This window comes from Rattus norvegicus, chromosome X, assembly GCF_021556685.1.
Source record: "Rattus norvegicus strain SHRSP/BbbUtx chromosome X, alternate assembly SHRSP_T2T, whole genome shotgun sequence".
Classification (NCBI taxonomy): domain Eukaryota; kingdom Metazoa; phylum Chordata; class Mammalia; order Rodentia; family Muridae; genus Rattus; species Rattus norvegicus.
The window spans coordinates 9,569,396-9,578,428 of NC_141554.1; the positions used below are offsets into that span (position 1 = coordinate 9,569,396).

Here is a 9,033-nt window from a genome sequence, read left to right on the forward strand (position 1 = left end):
AGAAAGAGGTGAGTTCATTCAGCAGTAAGTCTTCAAGATGAGAATTATATCTGGCAAATAAAAGTTACTTTTACACTGGGGGACATTGGAAATTTGACTAAACTCATTTTGCTTTACAATAAGTACATAAAACCTATAATGATCAGGGATGAAATTGGTGGCTCAATTACAGATATCTCCCATAGGCTCCAGTATTTGAATACCTGGTCACTAGTTGGTGGCACTGTTTGGTGGCAGGGGGCATGTATTAGGATATGTGGCTCTGCTGAAGAAAGTAAACTAGTAAGGCACTAGGGGATGGATTGTGACAGATTATAATCCTATTTAAATTAGTTTCATTGTCAGCTTCATACTCATGATTAAGGATATGAGCTCTTGGTTTCCTGTTCCATGCTCTACTGCCTCATGCCATGATGGGATCTTAATGCTCTTGAAGCATATGCTGAAATCAATTCTTTCTTCCATAAGTTGTTTTATTGCCACAGTGTTTTATCACAGCAACAGAAAACTAACTGATACTGTTGGAAAGCATTATGGAATATCCAAAAGAAGGATACGGGTACAGATGAAATAACTTGATTAATTATAAGGCTTGATGGTTTATTTTTATTTTAGATTGGCTTAGATTTATTTTTACATAAATTAAATATTAAGTGACCTTTTTTCTTGGGGACAGATTTTCTCTGCACAGCCCAGCTGTTCTGGAACTCACTATGTAGACCAGGCTGTCCTCAAATTCAGAGATCTGCCTGCCTCTACCTCCCAAACTCTTGGATTAAAGGCATGAGACATCACCACCTGGGAATTAGGGGAAATTTTTATATTCATACTTTTAAATTTTTTAATTGAAATCTAATAATATCACTTCCCCTTCCTTATCTTCCTTCCATCCTCCTCCAATATACCTTACTCCCTATCAAATTGATGAGCTCTTTTTATTTACTATTTTTATACATATATAGCAGTTTAAATAAGAATGGACTCCATATTTTCATCTATTTGAATGCTCAGTCACCAGAGTGTGGCACTATTTAAGAAGTATTAGGAGGTATGGCCTAGTCTTGTGCAAGCTTTCTCTCTCTCTCTCTCTCTCTCTCTCTCTCTCTCTCTCTCTCTCTCTCTCTGCCTCATGTTCTCTGCCATGATAAAAATGGACTAAGCCTCTGGAAATAAGCCCCCAATTAAATGCTTCCTTTCATGTGAGCAGCCGTGGTCATTGTTTCTCTTCATTGTAATAAAATAGTGACTAAGACTATATATAAGTGCATAAATAGAGCCTACTGAGGCTATCTCATGTTGCTTGTGTGTATCTTGCCATCTCAGAGCTGACAACTTTGTATCAGATAACCAATTATGGTACTTACCCTTGGCATAAGCTAATTCTCCTTCTCTCAATAGTTGCTAGGTGTTTATAGTTCTTTGTCTAGGGGCAGTACATAGGTATGATTTCCCACTTCTGGATTAACATATCTATTGGTATTGTCATTGTTCAGGTCTTGCTTAGACAGCCATATTGACAAAGTATCATGGGTGTAGCTTTCCTGTCATTTCTAGGAGATACAATCTCACCTTCCTGTTCTGACTCCTATAATTTTTCCACCCATGTTCCTCTATGCTCCTCCAGCCTTCAGTACACAGTCGTATTGTAAATGTATCTATTGAGGTTGGACTCCTGTAATTATGTGAACTCTGCATCATGACCTTTGGTGGTTTTCTGTAATGGTCTCCATTTTCAGAAAATAGAAATTTCTTTGGAGAGGAATGAAAGCTACATTTATTTGCAAATTTCATTATTCCTTTTTTTTCTTTACAGCTGAATAGTATTCCATGGTGTATATTGCTGTGAAAGACCCCCAGAGCAGGGACACTCTCACTCAAGTCTCGGGATGAAGCAACCCTCCAAGAACTCACACAAGACCGTCCTTGCTGTAATCACATGAGGTTTATCGATAGGAACCAGTGCACTGGGGTCGAGACTCATATCCCACACAGGAGCAGTGGAGTTTGACCCGGAGAGGCTGGGAGAAAGGGTATTTAAAGGGAGAAACCACAACCCAAGGGGCCAAGAGGGCAAGGATGGCGTCATTAGAAAGTGTCGAGAATACCAGCTAAAAATCACAAGGAGGAGCTTCCTGTCTATCAAGATTGCTTAACTTTGTGTTCCATTTAGTTCCTAGGAGAAGCTTCCTGCTTCTCAAGGTTGTTCTCTTAAGATTCCAATTTAACTTTATGGTCAGCTAGTTCCTGGGAGAAGCTTTCTATTATCCTTACTAGGTCGGGAATCACATATCTAAGGGCCTTATCTTAAGTCCTTTTATCTAGTTCCTGGGAGAGCAGACTCAAGAAATGTGACCTTTTACCTACTTTCAGGTAGAGGGCAGGGTCTGGAATTTGAGGCTTCTTAGGGGTGAGATAGCATTTTTAAACTTCTGACTTCTTAGCTGCATTTTTTATTCTTTCAACTGCACTTTCATTATGTGTTCATCTGTTGAGGACATTTAGGCAGTTTCCATTTCCTAACTATTCTGAATAGAGTGGCAAAAAATTATGGACCATGTCAGGAATCTGCATGTGATCTTTTTCTAGAGGCCATGCTAATCTCAGTATTGTTTTAGTTTCAGTGTATGTGCCTCCAAATCAAGAACAGGCACAATGTTTTAAAATAAATTACTTTCTCTGTCAAATGTTATATATTCAGGATAATTCTACTCCTAATCCTAGAAAAGTTTTTAACATAGAACTAGAAGAGCTGATCCTAAAATTTCATAAAATAGTTAAAGGCAAAGAACATCAAAGAGAAAATGTGAAGGGAAAACTAAATTGCATATCCTCCCACATGTAAAACTTTTTAAATAAAATCAAATTATTGCTGTTATTCATTATTAGTTATAGGTATGATGAATAGACCAAATTAACTGAGATTTTTAAACTGGCTGTTAGGACTGGGTAGATGTCTTGAAACCAGGAGTAATTAAATCTCTAGAGCATAATCATAACAGGATCACTTTCTTAGGACTAAACATGTTCTACCAACTTTAAATCTGAGAATATTGAATTTTTAGGCTATGGTACAAGGGGCTTTTATACTCTGGTAATGAATTTGAACTAATATAAACACTCAGTATAATCTGGAAGGGTCACGTGAAGTGAAAAATAAGGAAATACATTAATCCAGCAATTCCAATTATAGGCACTAGAGACAATCTAAAACATATGCACAAAGAAATATCAACATTAGTTTTTTTCAGCATTTTCACAACAGTGAGAAATTGGGAAATGAAGAAATATAGAAAATTTTTGTCTAATCATCAAGGGAAAGCCTGTGTGGCCCTAAAGAAGTATAGCTACATGGATTCTCATGAATAAATATAATATGGTCTTCAGCGCCGAAAGAAAATTCCAGAATGGTAAAAAGAGAATGATATAAGATTTTTTTTAATTTTTTTAATAACTTGAGTACTTCTTATTTACATTTTGAATGTTATTCACTTTCCCGGTTTCCGGGCAAACATCCCCCTAATCCCTGCCCCTCCCCTTCTTTATGGGTATTCCCCTCCCCACCCCCCCATTGCGGCCCTCCCCCCAACAATCACGTTCACTGGGGGTTCAGTCTTAGCAGGAACAAGGGCTCTCCCCTTCCACTGGTGATCTTACTAGGATATTTATTGCTACCTATGAGGTCAGAGTCCAGGGTCAGTCCATGTATAGTCTTTAGGTAGTGGCTTAGTCCCTGGAAGCTCTAGTTGCTTGACATTCTTGTTCATAAGGGGTCTTGAGCCCCTTCAAGCTCTTCCAGTTCTTTCTCTGATTCCTTCAACGGGGGTCCAATTCTCAGTTCAGTGGTTTGCTGCTGGCATTCGCCTCTGTATTTGCTGTATTCTGGCTGTGTCTCTCAGGAGAGATCTACATCAGGCTCCTGTCAGACTGCAATTCTTTGCTTCATCCATCTTGTCTAATTGGGTGGATGTATATGTATGGGCCACATGTGGGGCAGGCTCTGAATGGGTGTTCCTTCTGTCTCTGTTTTAATCTTGCCTCTCTATACCCTGCCAAGGTATTCTTGTTCCCCCGTTTAAAGAAGGAGTGAAGCATTCACATTTTGATTATCCGTCTTGAGTTTCATGTGTTCTATGCATCTAGGATAATTCAAGCATTTGGGCTAATAGCCAATGAATGCATACCATGTGTGTTTTTCTGTGATTGGGTTACCTCACTCAGGATGATATTTTCCAGTTCCAACCATTTGCCTAAAAATTTCATAAAGGCATTGTTTTTGATAGCTGTGTAATATTCCATTGTGTAGATGTACCACATTTTCTGTATCCATTCCTCTGTTGAAGGGCATCTGGGTTCTTTCCAGCTTCTGGCTATTATAAATAAGGCTGCTATGAACATAGTGGAGCATGTGTATTTTTTATATGTTGGGGCATCTTGTGGGTATATGCCCAAGAGAGGTATAGCTGGATCCTCAGGAAGTTCAATGTCCAGTTTTCTGAGGGACCTCCAGACTGATTTCCAGAATGGTTGTACCAGTCTGCAATCCCACCAACAATGGAGGAGTGTTCCTCTTTCTCCACATCCTCGCCAGCATTTGCTGTCACCTGAGTTTTTGATCTTAGCCATTCTCACTGGTGTGAGGTGAAATATCAGGGTTGTTTTGATTTGCATTTCCCTTATGACAATGAAAGAGTGTACCCCTAAATGGAGGACGTGTCTCTCGCTCCAATTGTGGGATGGGGTGCCCCCGGGAACCACGAGTAGCCATTCTTGATGTAAAAGCACAAGGTAGCTTTATTAACTAGATCCCGGGTCTTAGCGGGATCCCGGGTCGACACGTATCTCACACAGGAGACAGAGGAATCGACCCCGAGCCTCCAAACTCGGGGGTTTATATAGGGGAGTTTAGGGGCATTCACTCGGTTACACATGATTGGTCAATTCAAACGGTGCACAGTTACTTTCGGCGTGAAATTACATCAGCAAGGAGTACGTGCTCTCTAGCAGCTCGGCAGGCAGGTAGGGTGGCTCATCTCACTCAGGGGGCTGAAGGAAGGGGAGGGGGTGGTTACAGATGGTCAATGCCCTTGGGGCTGATAGCTGGTTTGGCAAGTCCTATCTCTGGCTCTCTCTCAGGCACATCAGCCCTGCACATCCGGACTCTGACAATGAGTAACCTTTTTAAAACTCTAGTTCTACAACTAAAGATGTTGAACATTTCTTTAGATGTTTCTCAGCCATTCGGCATTCCTCAGCTGTGAATTCTTTGTTTAGTTCTGAACCCCATTTTTTAATAGGGTTATTTGTCTCCCTGCGGTCTAACTTCTTGAGTTCTTTGTATATTTTGGATATAAGCCCTCTATCTGTTGTAGGATTGGTAAAGTCCTTTTCCCAATCTGTTGGTTGCCGTTTTGTCCTAACCACAGTGTCCTTTTCCTTACAGAAGCTTTGCAGTTTTATGAGATCCCATTTGTCGATTCTTGATCTTAGAGCATAAGCCATTGGTGTTTTGTTCAGGAAATTTTTTCCAGTGCCCATGTGTTCGAGAGGCTGCCCTAGTTTTTCTTCTATCAGTTTGAGTGTATCTGGTTTGATGTGGAGGTCCTTGATCCACTTGGACTTAAGCTTTATACAGGGTGATAAGCATGGATTGATTTGCATTCTTCTACATGTTGACCTCCAGGTGAACCAGCACCATTTGCTGAAAATGCTATCTTTTTTCCATTCAATGGTTTTGGCTCCTTTGTCAAAAATCAAGTCCCCATAGGTGTGTGGGTTCATTTCTTGGTCTTCAATTCTGTTCCACTGGTCTATTTTTCTGTCTCTGTACCAATACCATTCAGTTTTTATCACTATTGCTCTGTAATATTGCTTGAGTTCAGGGATAGTGATTCACCCTGAAGTCCTTTTATTGTTGAGAATAGTTTTAGCTATCCTGGGTTTTTTGTTATTCCAGATGAATTTGCAAATTGTTCTGTCTAACTCTTTGAAGAATTGGATTGGTATTTTGATGGGGATTCCATTGAATCTGCAGATAGCTTTTGGTAAAATGGCCATTTTTACTATATTAATCCTGCCAATCCATGAGCATGGGAGATCTTTCCATCTTCTGAGATCTTCTTCAATTTCTTTCTTCAGAGTCTTGAAGTTCTTATTGTACAGATCTTTTACTTGCTTGGTTAAAGTCACACCGAGGTACTTTATATTGTTTGGGTCTATTATGAAGGGTGTCGTTTCCCTAATTTCTTTCTTGGCTTGTTTCTCTTTTGTCTAGAGGAAGGCTATAGATTTATTTGAATTAATTTTATACCAAGCCACTTTGCTGAAGTTGTTTATCAGCTCTAGTAGTTCTCTGTGGAACTTTTGGGATCACTTAAATAAACTATCATATCATCTGCAAATAGTGATATTTTGAATTCTTCTTTACCAATCTGAATCCCCTTGATTTCCTTTTGTTGTCTGATTGCTCTGGCTACAACTTCAAGAAGTACATTGAGTAAGTAGGGAGAGAGTGGGCAGCCTTGTCTAGTCCCTGATTTTAGTAGGATTGCTTCAAGTTTCTCTCCATTTAGTTTAATGTTAGCAACTGGTTTGCTGTATGTGGCTTTTACTATGTTTAGGTATGGGCCTTGAATTCCTATTCTTTCCAGGACTTTTATCATGAAGGGGTGTTGAATTTTGTCAAATGCTTTCTCAGCCTCTAATGAAATGATCATGTGGTTTTGTTCTTTCAGTTTGTTTATATAATGGATCACATTGATGGTTTTCCATGCATTAAACCATCCCTGCATGCCTGGGATGAAGCCTACTTGATCATGTTGGATTATTGTTTTGATGTGCTCCTGGATTCGGTTTGCCAGAATTTTATTGAGTATTTTTGCGTCGATATTCATAAGGGAAATTGGTCTGAAGTTCTCTTTCTTTGTTGGGTCTTTGTGTGGTTTAGGTATAAGAGTAATTGTGGCTTCGTAGAAGGAATTCGGTAGTGCTCCATCTGTTTCAATTTTGTGGAATAGTTTTGGATAATATTGGTGTGAGGTCTTCTATGAAGGTCTGATAGAATTCTGCACTGAACACATGTGGACCTGGGCTCTATTTGGTTGGGAGACCTTTAGTTGTCAGAGTCCGGATGTGCAGGGCCAGGCGTGCCTGAGGGAGAGCCAGAGATAGGACTTGCCAAACGAGCTATCAGCCCCAAGGACATTGACCATCTGTAACCACCCCCTCCCCTTCCTTCAGCCCCCTGAGTGAGATGAGCCACCCTACCTGCCTGCCGAGCTGCTAGAGAGCACGTACTCCTTGCTGATGTAATTTCACGCCGAAAGTAACTGTGCACCGTTTGAATTGACCAACCATGTGTAACCGAGCGAATGCCCCTAAACTCCCCTATATAAACCCCCGAGTTTGGAGGCTCGGGGTCGATTCCTCTGTCTCCTGTGTGAGATACATGTCGACCCGGGATCCCGCTAAGACCCGGGATCTAGTTAATAAAGCTACCTTGTGCTTTTACATCAAGAATGTCTACTCATGGTTCCCGGGGGCACCCCATCCCACAATTGGAGCGAGAGACACGTCCTCCATTTAGGGGTACACTCTTTCATTGTCATAAGGGAAATGCAAATCAAAACATCCCTGAGATTTCACCTCACACCAGTGAGAATGGCTAAGATAAAAAACTCAGGTGACAGCAAATGCTGGCGAGGATGTGGAGAAAGAGGAACACTCCTCCATTGTTGGTGGGATTGCAGACTGGTACAACCATTCTGGAAATCAGTCTGGAGGTCCCTCAGAAAATTGGACATTGAACTACCTGAGGACCCAGTTATACCTCTCTTGGGCATATACTCAAAAGATGCCCCAACATATAAAAAAGAGACATGTTCCACTATGTTCATAGCAGCCTTATTTATAATAGCCAGAAGCTGGAAAGAACCCAGATGCCCTTCAACAGAGGAATGGATACAGAAAATTTGGTACATCTACACAATGGAATTCTACTCAGCTATCAAAAACAATGACTTTATGAAATTCATAGGCAAATGTTTGGAACTGGAAAATATCATCCTGAGTATGGTAACCCAATCACAGAAAAACACACATGGTATGCACTCATTGGTAAGTGGCTATTAGCCCAAATGCTTGAATTGCCCTAGATGCACAGAAGACATGAAACTCAAGACGCATGATCAGAATGCGAATGCTTCACTCCTTCTTTAAAAGGGGAACAAGAATACCCTTGGCAGGGAATGGGAGGCAAAAATTAAAACAGAGGCAGAAGGAACACCCATTCAGGACCTGTCCCACATGTGGCCCATACATATACAGCCACCCAATTAGACAAGATGGATGAAGCAAAGAATTGCAGGCCGACAGGAGCCTGATGTATATCTCTCCTTAGAGACAGAGACAGAATACGGCAAATACAGAGGCAAATGCCAGCAGCAAACCACTGAACTGAGAACAGGACCCCTGTTGAAGGAATCAGAGAAAGAACTGGAAGAGCTTGAAGGGGCTTGAGAACCCATATGTACAACAATGTCAAGCAACCAGAGTTTCCAGGGACTAAGCCACCACCCAAAGACAATACATGGACTGACCCTGGACTCTGACCTCATAGGTAGCAATGAATAGCCTAGTATGATCACCAGTGGAAGGGGAAGCCCTTGGTCCTGCTAAGACTGAACCCCCAGTGAACGTGATTGTTAGGTGGAGGGCGGCAATGGGGGGAGAATGGGGAGGGTAACACCCATAAATAAGGGGAGGGAGACGGGGAGGTGGGATCTTGGCCCGGAAACTGGGAAAGGGAATAACATTCGAAATGTAAATAAGAAATACTCAAGTTAATAATAATAATTAAAAAAAAGAAGCTGGAGAATAAAGACATATGCAGGCACTTCGTACAGCAGCATAGAGTTTTCTGTTGTTAAAAATTTACTATTCACTTACATAAATCAAATAACCAGAAAAGTAAAGAAAACATTTTAAAAAAAAAGATTTGAGAATAAGTGTACAAGTTCATAGGTCTCTGAATTACAA

The 9,033-nt window shown here is 40.8% G+C and overlaps 1 non-coding gene across 1 annotated transcript; it reads right to left on the reverse strand.

Annotated features, from left to right (window-relative positions):
• Positions 1 to 2,541: 2,541 nt before the first annotated feature.
• Positions 2,542 to 2,645, reverse strand: LOC120099430 (U6 spliceosomal RNA). Its single transcript, XR_015647144.1, has one exon. It is a non-coding gene; the product is annotated as a U6 spliceosomal RNA (small nuclear RNA).
• Between the last annotated feature and the right edge of the window lie 6,388 nt (positions 2,646 to 9,033).